The sequence below is a fragment of the Panthera pardus genome, unplaced genomic scaffold, assembly GCF_024362965.1.
Source record: "Panthera pardus isolate Hobbes unplaced genomic scaffold, ASM2436296v1 HiC_scaffold_8, whole genome shotgun sequence".
Taxonomy (NCBI): domain Eukaryota; kingdom Metazoa; phylum Chordata; class Mammalia; order Carnivora; family Felidae; genus Panthera; species Panthera pardus.
The window spans coordinates 128,277,872-128,290,578 of NW_026527013.1; the positions used below are offsets into that span (position 1 = coordinate 128,277,872).

General features: G+C 35.9%; 1 long non-coding RNA gene across 1 annotated transcript in view; it reads left to right on the top strand.

The window, feature by feature from the left end:
- Window positions 1-12,707, top strand: part of LOC128775591 (uncharacterized) — a 273,094-nt gene that overhangs the window by 120,887 nt on the left and 139,500 nt on the right. The window contains exon 4 of the long non-coding RNA XR_008420416.1: window positions 11,989-12,077. This is a non-coding gene — a long non-coding RNA (uncharacterized LOC128775591). The remainder of the gene's footprint in view (window positions 1-11,988; window positions 12,078-12,707) is intronic.

Below are 12,707 nucleotides of genomic sequence, written 5' to 3' on the forward strand. Positions count from 1 at the left end.
AGGGATATGGTGTTCAAATTTATACAGCCTGTGCTGACTTTTAAAAATTCTTGCACTTCCCTGTGGCAGTGGGCACATATTTTTCCTTACTGTAATCTTTTACTGTCTCTCTCTTGATGAGTCCTAGCTGCATGATTCTCTTGGAACACTCCATTATTCAATTCTAAAAACTCTTGAATCATGTCTGTGTGAATCTTATCTGAAAGACCTACGCACGTCTGAAAGATAACCCATAACCATATAACTTCACCCAGTGCAGTCACAGTGTAAGCCTAGGAGCATGTTGCTCTGGTTTTTAGTTCTCTCTTCATCACTGCCTCCTTGAGATACACTTCAAAGCATCAGCTGTGCATTTGAGACAGGATTTTACTGCATGTTAATTTTAATTTTGATGTGTCTGTTATAATAGGGTTTCAAATTCTTCCTATTAAACTATAGCTGGGATCAAATGTCTGCTATTCTGGTTTTATTCTTATTTGCCTTTCTGTTAACTGTAGAGCTTTCAAATCCAGCCCTTTGTATCTAGCATAGCTTACACCACTTTCTAACTCTAGCTATGCCAAATAAAGCATTGTGGAATTCAAATGGCTTTATTGTATCCCTTTACCTCGTAGTTACTGCCCCAATCTCTTCTCCTTTTTGTCTAGTAAAACACTTGGTTAAAACGTGGCAATACTTTTTTTTTTTTCTTGCCTGCCTTACTTACCTCCTTAGCATACAGCCTTTTTGATTACGTAAAGATTTTTACAGATCTTGTCACTATCTAGCAAATGTGTTTCATTCTGGAAGTCAGCTCTGATCTCAGTGTACTGGCTGCCCGCATTGTGCTGGAAAGAAGCTAGCTGTTTCTGGACTGGGAAAGGCCAGGGGCAGGGGTAAGTGTGATTTCAAGCAAAGGAGGAATGTATGAGGTGTTTTTAAATCACTGCACAGTGTAGAGTTTACTGTTACCCAAGATAATACATTAGAACAAATCAAAATAACTCATATTTGCTGAGGACAGGATGTTTTCATCAGCATACTGTATTACTTACTTCCCATGTGCCTCTTTTCTATTCTCTCCATTTCCAAATTATACTTACTGTATTAGCAAGAGTATGGGCTTTGGAGTTAGAACGGCAATCTTGCAAATTGCAGTTCTGGTTCTACCACTCACTAAAAAAGGCGACTCAAGATTTTAAAGGACCTTCTCTTACATGCATCATTCTGTCCTTTTATTGTCTCTTATATTCTAGGTGTTGCACTAGATGCCATAACAGTCACTGTCATAATCACTTGAAATGACCTGAGAGCTAAATATTATCATTCTTCCATAGAGCTGATAAAACTGAGTCTCTCAAACTCTTATTCTTATTTTACTCTGCTATAAACTATAATACTTTGTAATCACTTTATGTACTAACTATTGTATAATTTATAGTTACTTCAGAATAGGGAATACCATCTTTTAATAAGAAGTCACTTTTAAAAGATCAAATTATTCTCCAAGCCATAGTAATAAAATATAATAATTTCAAATATATGTGTTATTTTTAGTAATACCATTGGTCTATCATAACACAACTTTTATCTTAGCAGTTTTCAATAACTTGCTAGTATATTTCCTATTTGTTAAGATAATTAATGATCATATAATTTTGATCATATAATTTAGTGTAGAACAAGAACCAGTTTACCTTTTCCATGACATGATAATAAGCTTTTTCAAAAGTACAATTAGCGTATCAGTAGAGTCCATTCAAGAAGCAGAATAAAAGAACAGAGAACTTAGAAGTTCTTCCTGAGGATGAGTCCAGATCTCTTCAAAGAGACAGGTATGGCTACCACAGAACACACAGTGTGCTGAGGTGAATAAACTTGTCAGGGATGGAGATGCTCCTTAGAACTGGCCCACCAAAAGGGGAGACTGCTGCCTGAGAATATGGCTGGAACTATAGGTCAAATGATTTCCCAGAGATTATGGCTGGAACTGGTTTGTGTGGGTCACTGGGCTCCCTTGCTGGATAATAAAAACAAAAGATTAAGACCTAAAAGTGGAGTGCCTTTCTAGGACTAGCACCTCAAAGTATCTCTTCAGCGGCCATGGTGGACAGTCTAGCATTGTACCAGCTGGCGAATGAGACATGTCTAAATGGTGTGGTTCTGGTATCACAAGTTGTTGACAAACTCCAAAGTATTGAGCACACTTGAAAATGAGTGTAATATGTTGATAACATATCAAGGATGTTTTCATATGAGGGGTGCCTGGGTGCTCAGTCGGTTGAATGTCCAACTTTGGCTCAAGTCATGATCTCACGGTTCATGAGTTCGAGCATCACGTCGGGCTCTGTGCTGACAGCTCAGGGCCTGGAGCCTGCTTCGGATTCTGTGTCTTCCTCTATCTCTGCCTTCTCCCTGCACTCTCTCTCTGTCTCTCTCTCAAAAATAAACAAACATTAAAAAAAATGTTTTAAAGAATGTTTTCATGAGTTTTACCTACATTTTTCTTTTACATTTGAATGATCATAATAGGGTTTTACAAGACTTTCTAGTGAAAGAGATTTTACTCTAAATTTAGAAAATCTTTTCAAAGAACATTGGAATCAAATTTCTTGAGGCATGAGTAGCTTTAACAAAGAGCAGATTCAAAACTTCAACCTCTAATTTGAAGATATTTAGCTTGTTATATCCTTACATTTATTTAAAAGTGGGCACATTTGTTTCTGTGGCCTTAGTTTTATCTCAACTAAGTTTTCTATGCCTTTAGAAGCATGTTCTTTAAAACTGACAGGAATATGCATCTTGACTATCCCATTTTTTAATGATTTCCAGACAATAGATTGAGAACTGGAATGTTGCTTTTGGTTGCTGAATGGATTTTCATTCCTAATTAAAGTAAAGGAAAAAAAAGTGATATATGCCTCATACATTTTTGGAGTCTACAACTTTTTCTTAAGAATTTTCTAGGGCCCCCTTTTCAAGAGACAAATTTAGAAATTGGTACTCTTTGATCATGAGGTATGGGCAAGGATACTTGTTTAATACTCTGACACCTATGATAAGAAAATAGTTAAAATCACCAAACTTTAACCAATCTCATCTGACCTTACCAACCTCAAGAACTGTCTGTGTAACAATACAACGGCTGGTTTGCAGAGGAATCCATCTGCTATCTTTTCATTGGTCCTTCAAAGTCTACTTTCTAAGCATTATTTATTTAGGCCATAGATCTGGACTCTTAAAATGTAGACATTTTAGGAACAAAAACACCAAGAAATCATCTCTTTATCCCCGCCCCCCCCCCTTTTTCTTTGGCATAAATGTGATTTAAACATTATCCTGATAGGGAAAACAAAGAGAAAGGATGAATATCCTGGCACCAGTAGAGGGCTGGCAAATGAACACTGCACAATGGGTAAATGGTTTAAAAATTAAGGTGGGGTTGTAGGCGCTTGGGTGGCTCACTCAGTTAAGCATCTGACTCTTGGTTTTGGCTTCAGGTTGTGATCTCACAAGTTCATGGGTTCTGGCCCCTCATTGGGCTCCACGCTGACAGCACAGGGTCTCCTTGGGATTCTCTCTCTCTCCCTCTCTCTCTGCCCCTCTCCTGCTCTCTCTCTCTTTCTCTCTCTCTCTCTCTCAAGATAAAATAAATAAATTTAAAAAAAAAATTAGGGAAAGCAGGGCTCAAAAGACCAAAACAACTTGATGAGTTTATCTGTACTTGAGATACTTTTCCAAATCCCAAACACTTCTAGTAGCAGTTTAAAATAATAATGACAATGACCATTTATACTGCCCCTAAAAATATGTTTAAAAATTTAGAGAAATGAGCAAAGTTGAAACATAAAGATACTAATTTTTTCCTAAGATTGCTTAACCTGTCAGAAGTATGAAAATGATCTCTGAGCCAGTGGATGTGCTTTGTGCTTGCTTTATTCAATGTCTGTTTTAATGCTCCCTCTCTCTGAGGGCCTGCAATTTTATTTTAAAGAATTGGAAACACTTGGAGTATTTTCACAGTTCCTTAGAAGAAATATGGGATGTTGTTGTCTACTCAGTTTTTTCTGTTGAATCAAATGTTGCCTTTGTTTATGGGTTTTTGTTTTATTTTAATTTAATCATTTCGGAGAGACATAAGGGAGAAGGCTAGAAGTGATGGGTTAGAGATTAAAGACAGGATAGGATGGTAAAGGGAAGTGTACATTTAACATGATGATGACTGTTGGCTAGTGGCCTGTGCCATGCTTTTTACTGTTCAGCCACTTTTAACCACACTCCACCTTTTAGATCTGCCAACACTTAGGCCATTTCACTCATTGGTACACTGGACACCCTCAGCCACTGCCCTGTAGCCAAACTTGCATCCTCTGTCCAGAATTTTTCTTTGGTTATTTCTTTAAAACCCCAAGGTAGGGGCACCTGGGTGGCTCAGTTGGTTACACGTCCAACTTCAGCTCAGGTCATAATCTTGCAGTTTGTGGGTTCAAGCCCCATATTGGGCTGTGTGGTGACAGCTCAGAGCCTGGATCCTTCTTCGGATTCTATGTCTCTCTTTCTCTCTCTCTTTGCCCCTCCCCCACTCATGGTGTCTCTCTTTCTCTCTCTCAAAAATAAATAAACATTAAAAATTTTTTTAATTAAAAAAAAATAAAACCCAAGGTAACAATTAGCAAGTTCTTTACTGGGCTATATCAGAAAATACCTATGTTTCCTTGACCCCAAATCTGTATATTTCATATAGCCTTTGGAATCAATACTCAGTATTTATTTTGATTAAAAAAACAAAAAGACTTTGGATGGAGGTATAGGATATGTTATAAATACACAAAGTTGGACACAGCTGTCCTAGGTCAAGCAGAGGCAACAATTACCCATTGCTTCTGTATTCAGATTGTCTTAGTCAGCATCTTAAAATGTGTAAACGCGTGGGGAAAATGTCCTGGATGATTTAAACAGGGTAAATGATTCTCCAGATCCATAATTACAAAACTCAGTTTGAGAACATATTTTTGAAAGTTTTTTTTTTTTTTAACTCAGATTGCCATTTTTCTTGGGATGGATATTTAATGCATTTGTTGTTAGCTGTAGGAAACTCGCTAACCTCAGGGGGAAAAATCCTTAAAATAACCAAGATTTTTAGAAACTAGATAGAGAAGAAAGCAGACTTGATTGCTCAATATAAGACTAAATAAAAAAACGATGTTATCAGCAATTAACTACAAAGCTTGATTCTAAAGAAAAAAAAAATAGGAATCAAAGTGGAAACATTTTTAAAGAGATGAAAACACCACTGGTGGCTCCATGGGGTATGGAATTTCTAAGAGGCCATAGTCAATTCACATTTTCTTATATCTAGGCAATATTCATCTTTCAGTTATTTTATGAGGATGTGGGGGATACAAATGCTGAGAACATATATAACCACTGGAATAAGCCAGAATGACCCCAGAGCCTTCACCTCTCTCTTTTTCCTCCTTTTCCCTCATTGTGCTTTGCAAATAAGTTATCACCACAAGCCAAAAATGGAACTGAAACATCACAATGCAAGGTTTCATTAAAAATCACACAAAATCCAATTGCTTGCAGTAGTCATGACAAGACTTATGATTAACTGTTAAGTCACTCAAAAAAAAAAGGATGACCTAAAAAGAAATAAATATGTTGGTGACAATCTTGGGGGAGAAAATGCCAAGTAAATAAACAAGCAGAATCTTTTTTCATTTCAGTTATAGCTGTTGCAAAGAAAATAATGCTTGTGTAGAAAGAACCAATTTTTCTTATGAAAATTGAGGAAGTCTGCTGTTTAACAGAATTTACATGAGTTCTACCAATGCATTTCCACATAACCTCAGCGTAAGGAAAGATGGGGATGGTCAGACATATGCCCAGTTACTTAGGAATGCCTGCCATGTATCAGAGAAAACTACACAGAGGATGAAGATTTGTGTCCGATATCAAGAAAAAGGAAAATACTATAGGCACTCCCTAGAAATTGGCTGAATGTCCTTAGATACATGATGGTTTTGGGGTAGGAATTGATACATAGGTCTGCAGTCAGATGCTTCCAGGCTAATTTATGATGATGGAAGTGTCACAGTGTTAGGATTTCTTTCATGTTCCAGGCCTACTCAGGTTTTTCCATCTGTCATTATGAAGGCAGAGTTCTAAAAGCATAATTGTGTAATTATGATTAAATGATGTAGAAAAATGTGGAAATTTAGTGGCATATACCACAAATAATACTTTTTTTTGTTTAATTTTTTCCCAAATATAAAAATGGTAATAGAAAATAATTATATTTACTAACCTCTTAACAAACAGAAGCAGCAGAAGACAATTTTTCCAATTCACCCTTTCTAGTTTCCCTTCCTTGCTCTTGCCTTACAATCCAGAAATTAGCCACATTTTAGTGCTTACAACTTAGAGGTGAGACCATGTACTCTTCCTCTTCCATTCTGATGAATGAATGTTAAAACGTTCTACCCACTTTCAGTGAATTTGAGAGGACTCTTCAGGCCAAAAGCTGTTCTGCCTCATGAACTGGCATATAGACATTACAGCAGATGATTCCATATGTCAAATATGGTGGTTTTGAAGTTACAGAGTAGAGAAAGATTAGACCCTGTCTTTCCGCAGCGATCCATTAATGCTATTGAGCACGCAATGCCTGGCAGATTTACAGGTGGCAGAAATAAGAGATTAATTGTTTTACTTTATTTATGCCTGGAATGTAACAGAGGACTAAGTAATTTGATTCCCATCAGTAATATGTTTCCTTTTGTCATTTCCCAACACCTGTCATTCTGTTAATTCATCCTTCTGCTTATGAATGTTAGGCACTTGAAGGAAAAGCTTCTTCTTCTTCCTTTTTTTTTTTTTTTTTTTTTCATTCACTTATATTGAGCTAGTAACTTGGGAAACTTTCCTCTTTGTATTTGATTTCCCCTTAGTAGGAAACAAAAGGCACATTCTAAAAGACTGCAGCCTGCCATAGGAATTGTGTTTTTCTTTCCTTAAATTACATAAGACAAAGAGATGGATATGGGTAAAAGGACAGAAGTAACAGAAGTTACAGAAGTAACAGAAAAAAAAAAAAACTAATAAACAACAGTGAGTACTACTACCAAAACCTCAGCTCCTTCACCATTTTCTGTAGGCTTAGTTTCATTGAAATTCTAGTATCAAGGATTGTTTAGATGTGAAAAGATATTTCTGTCCTGTTTTCTTCTTTTCCTTATTTCAAAGGAGGTGATTTCTCTGATCTTCTCTCTCTTTTTTTCCTGTCTTCGATCTGTAGCATTTAAATATTAAAATAATACCAGAGAATGCCAATCATTATACTGGCCAAACATTTGTACTCTAAATCTGCGCCAAGTTCATAATGAATATTCTCTCCCATATCCCTGAAGGATCAACCCCTATATACAACATGACTCTGCTCAGTCAGTCACTGCTATGTACTGCTATGTACCTGCCTTTCTCCAATAGCAACACTACCCCTGCTTGTCTCCTACTCAGACCTCAACAATCTTCCTAGGTGGATAGAATGACCAAAAAGAAAGTCCTCTGTCTTCTGTCCAAATCTTCTTCATGTATGGTTCATGGTCAGTGTAATTTCATGTCCTTGAATGTTGATTTTTTCCCTGTAATAATAATAATAATAATAATGAGTAATAAATGTAATTTCAATAACACACAGCATCAGATAGTTGTTTCATTAAATGTAAATATTTTATATTAAATACTAGTAAGTATTTGGCATATTCAGAGTTTATTCCCTAAATTCTAGCCAAGGTCAAATAGAGATCATTAAAAATAGGTAACAAAGCTTGAAGAGAGATTTAGTCTACCCCTCTGCCTGTTCCTTCTTTTTCATCCCTTCAATAACTACCAAATTTAGGGTTTAATTTTTTGTTTCAGTTTTCACAAGTGGCCCATGGTTACATTCTTGTAAAAAAATAAAATAAAAACCTAGAGACACACTGAATCATCTAAAGTTTTCTCCTTTGAAGGGCTCTCCCTTCCTCCCTCAGTTTAATCTCACTTTCTTCTCCAGAGGAGGTGACTATTGTCCACAGTTATGTAGCCACTGCTTCCACAGAATGTTTGTACCTGATGGAAATGTTCCACATCTGAGCTGTACAACATTTCAAACATGGGTAATGGGACAAAGGAACTAAATTTTTAATTTTACTTAATTTGAATTCATTTCAGTTTACATTTATATGGACATGGGAGTGGGAACCCCCAAGTAGTGTAGGTTTTTCATCTGTCCCCAGGGCTATTGCAATGTACTTATTAGTTTCCCTGTATCTAGACCCATTTTCCTCTTCACTGGCATGAACCTTATACATGTCTGATCGTATTTCCCTGTTACAAATCCTTCATTCACTCCCCTTTCCCCATGACAGCACTTTAAACTTATTTGCATGATATACAAGGTTGATTATGATCTGGCCTTTGTGTACCTTCATCTTCTTTACATTTATAAAATACATTCTTTACATTTATAAAATATGTCAAACTGTCTCATGCCTCAGTAACTTTTCATCAAACACATTTCATCAAATCTTAGGTAACACCTCTTAATTTTTTTGCCCCTAAATACTTTCCCAGTGACAATAGGTGCCTTTATCTCTGTGCCTCCCAATATGCAACACACAAAAACAGTAGGTACTACATAAATGCTTATTCTCCCATTCTCCCATCTAATGGAGAATGGCTATAATGCTTTCAGCTAAAACCTTGTTTAGTGTCACTAAGGGAGAAAAAGAAGTCTAGGAGGAAGTAATTGCTATGGTATATATTTCACAGGGACAAAAATTAATCATTTTTATTCACAAATGTTCTAACATATTAGGACAATGTTTGGCATAGATTAGGAACACAATAAATATTTATAGAATGAATAAATTATCAAGTTATAATTTTGTATTTTTTATGGTTATCCTTTCTGACCATTGTCAAAGTCTGTCAAGCAACTTCCAGGTTAAAGTAATTCTTGTGAAGTTATAAAATATAGAATTAAAAGCTGCCATGAATCTCCAAATCTGCCCAGTCTTTTGTGGGTGCTACTTTTCTCAGGCAAAGAAAGTCATTGCCTAGGAGAAACAACATAAATAAACAAAACACCCAAAAAATCAACTCACAAAGATGGAATCCCATGTAATACTTGTCTAAAGCATCTATTCCCCACACCTAGAACCTCATTCCTGCTAAAACCCAGCACAACACTTTGTCATTTTTCACTACTCTTCTATTTTCATGTCATTAGCAAATGTAATTAAAGCTCATTTTTTACCCATTAGTAAATACTCAATTAAATACTTTGTTTACCATTAAACTCAATGCCTTCCAATGCATAAGTTCACTGCTATGTTAGCTGATTGGAGCCTTATTCGATGGGTTCCATTAATATTAATTTGTGGTTAACTTTTGCTTAATCTAAAAATCCATTTCCTGTCTACAGGATTGTGTTCATATCCAAACCAATTTGTATTAATTTTGGAAGTCAAATATCAGGGAGCATGATGTCAAAATTGTTAATAAAACTTTAATATGAAACATCTTTTATATTCTGTTCATGGTCACATCTTTCTACTGGATAATAGTATTAAGTAAGAGAATATACATTAAGTATAACTTTGCCACATTACTGGCTTATTGTTCTTGATTTCATTACCCACTTTCCATATACTTGGATATATTGTCTCAATATTTTCTGTGCTATTTTGATTGAATGACAATTTATATGAATAGACATTTTATCTTTTTAAGGTACATGTGGCTTTTTTCATTGGTAAATGACTCAATATTTTGGTCAACCTTATTTAAGATAAAAATCCACTAGTTGCACCAACGTGGGGATTATTTATCCAACATTTTATAACAATTTTGTCATTAATATCTAGTTTTTTAAACTTGAAGTACTTTCCAGTTGTTCATTCTTATTTTCCTCTCCTGTTGGACAGGGCTAAACACAAATGCATTGATTGAGATACTTAAACAATATTAGTTTAAAGTATTACAGTTATATTATTTATTTAGGATATCATTTTTATTAAAAGTATTTATAACAAGAACACTTTAATGTCAATATTTGTTTTTACACCCTGAAAATTTGTCATTCTAGTATGTGAAAAAAGCTTGTACTTTTTTATTCACTATCCATACTCACTATAGATTTTTCTGCAGAGATAAACTCAGATTACTGACTTTCATAAGCCCATCTTAAATCTTTCTTATTTTGTTTATGTTTCTCATTTCAAAAAGAAACGTACATTTTAATTATAACATCATAATACATTATCATTCATTAGTGAAGATTAACATCCTTTCTCAATACTTAGTGTCCATTATTTTTTAATTAGCTCAAATGTGGCTTGTATCCAGAGTTTCTCATTAAAACAAATTCATATTTTCTTTATCATGTTTTACAGTTCATTGAGAGCCCACCAATGATGAATATAGGAGTATACTTAGTTTCTAAGAGCTACTCTGAAGGTTGAGATTGGTTATTATTTTATAACCAAATGTTATCTGTGGAACTCTCCTTTAACTTGAACCTGGTACTTTGAGTTGAAATCCTTTGAGGTATTAGGGGAAATTCTTAACCCTATATTTCTTTAGATGGACTTAATATCCACCAAAAGAAAATTCTTTATTAAAATACATAACTAAGGAATCTGAGCTGTTTCATTTGATTCCAAGAGAGTATAACAAACCAAAATATAGATTTGTTACATAATTCCTCTCTTCATGTATATAATGAAGAATTTGCCTCCAAAATTCAACTCTCTCACACGTGGTATTGAAACTTGTATATTTTTTTTGAAGAGTAAAATAAAAATTGGTTTATAAAGGTAACAGAGGTAGAAAATGAGGCAATGTATAAAATTCTAAGAAAGTGAAAATCCTTTGAAATTGTACAACCCAATATTAACATTTGGACACAGTTCCTGGTATCTCTCAATACATTTACATCCAGTTAGTCATTTATTCAACAAGTATTTATGATGTACTTACTAAGATTTGGCCAGGATTCTAGGCCTAGAGATACGGGGAAAATACTAAACCTCTTCAGCTAATTTCGATGAGGAATATTGCAAAGAAAGAAATACACAGCAAAATTTCAGGGAAGCCTAAGCCTAAGTTGTGTGAGGGAAAATAAAGCAGGGTAAGGGGATAAGGACTGACTGGAAGTGGGATCCATTGCAGGTAGAATAATCAGGGAAAGCCTCTCTGGGGAGGAGACCTAAGGAGCAGAGCCCTTGACTGAGGGCAGGAACATCAGTTATCTAAGGATAAACAGATCAGGAGGAGGGCAGTGTCTTTGGCTCCAAGGCAGGAATGTACTTGGCAAGTTAGAACTGTATAATGCCTTGTAAGCGTAGATTAAAGGGATAGCAAGGGTATTGGGAAGGTGGGAGGGCAGGAGCCTAATAGGCCAAGGTGCAAGGTAGAGTTTTTATTATGAGTATGATTGAATTCCTTGAAGTTTTGAGCAGGAAGGTGATGTGGTTTGCTTTGCATTTTTTAAAAATGATCACTCTGGAGAGTGTGGGAAGAATAGATTATAGACATGCACAGACACGGGGAGAGTCATACAATCTCAAAATGCTGCATATAAATGATCCAAATAAATCTGAGATTTTGTCACTTAATGATACGTTACAGACCATTTGAATGTTGTATGGATTGGGTTAGGATTGGCCAGGGTTCCTCAACAGTGGCACTATTGACATTTTTGGCCAAATGGTTCTGTTATGGGAGGTTATTCTGTGCATTACAGAATATTTAGCAGCATCCCTGACCTTGACCCACTAGATGCTAGAGGAATTTCCTTTCCAGTTGTGACAATCCAAATTGCCTTCAGACATGGTCAAATGTCTCCAGTGGGGCAAAATCACCCCTGATTGAGAGCTGCAGGGGTAGGTAATGCTGCAGTAACAGAAACCTCCAAATTTCAAAGGTTTAACAACATGTACTTATTTCTCACTCTTTCAGAACAGTCTGGTGGTTCTCAAGGGCAGCTTCCTTCTAAGTTGTGGGATCCAGGTGGCTTGTCTCATGAAGAAACACTGCCTAGCTTTCAGGTAACCATTACAGGGAAGAGAAAACCGTATCTTAATGCTACTCTGCCAGAGTGACCCACATGACTTTTGCTCATAGTCCTTTGGCTAAAATTCCTAACACAATTTTTTGGACTGCAAAGGGGCTAGGGAAAGTAGGGGAGTACATGGATATTTGGTGACCATTAAATGTTTCTGCTTCACTTCTAAAGGCACCAAATATCACTGGTCAAGAGAAATTCCAGAATTCTGCTGGCAGGTACTATGAAATCCTTTACCCTAGGAGTGTGGGGAGTTGGTGATTAAGCTCCTAGAGTTGCTCTTGAATCTGAGGGTCCCAGACCCCACTTATCATGAGGTATTTGGTTTTGTTTTTTTTCTTTCCATCCTTGTTGGGCACATTGAAAATGGATCTTGGGTTTTGCTCTCCTTTGTGGCTGCATAGCTTTGTCAGTCTGATTTCTGACCTTGGAGAATTGTGGAGCCAACGGTTGTTTTAAGCATTGAACAATCACAGACTTTTAAAGGCAAAATTTATGGTTTTTTGGCAGTATCACTCTCTCATAATCTTAAAAGGCTTCGTATCTTTCCGATTATTCTCATTTCCATGTGCCAGTAAGCTCATCTATAATTCTTTTCTAGGCATAGCCCTTC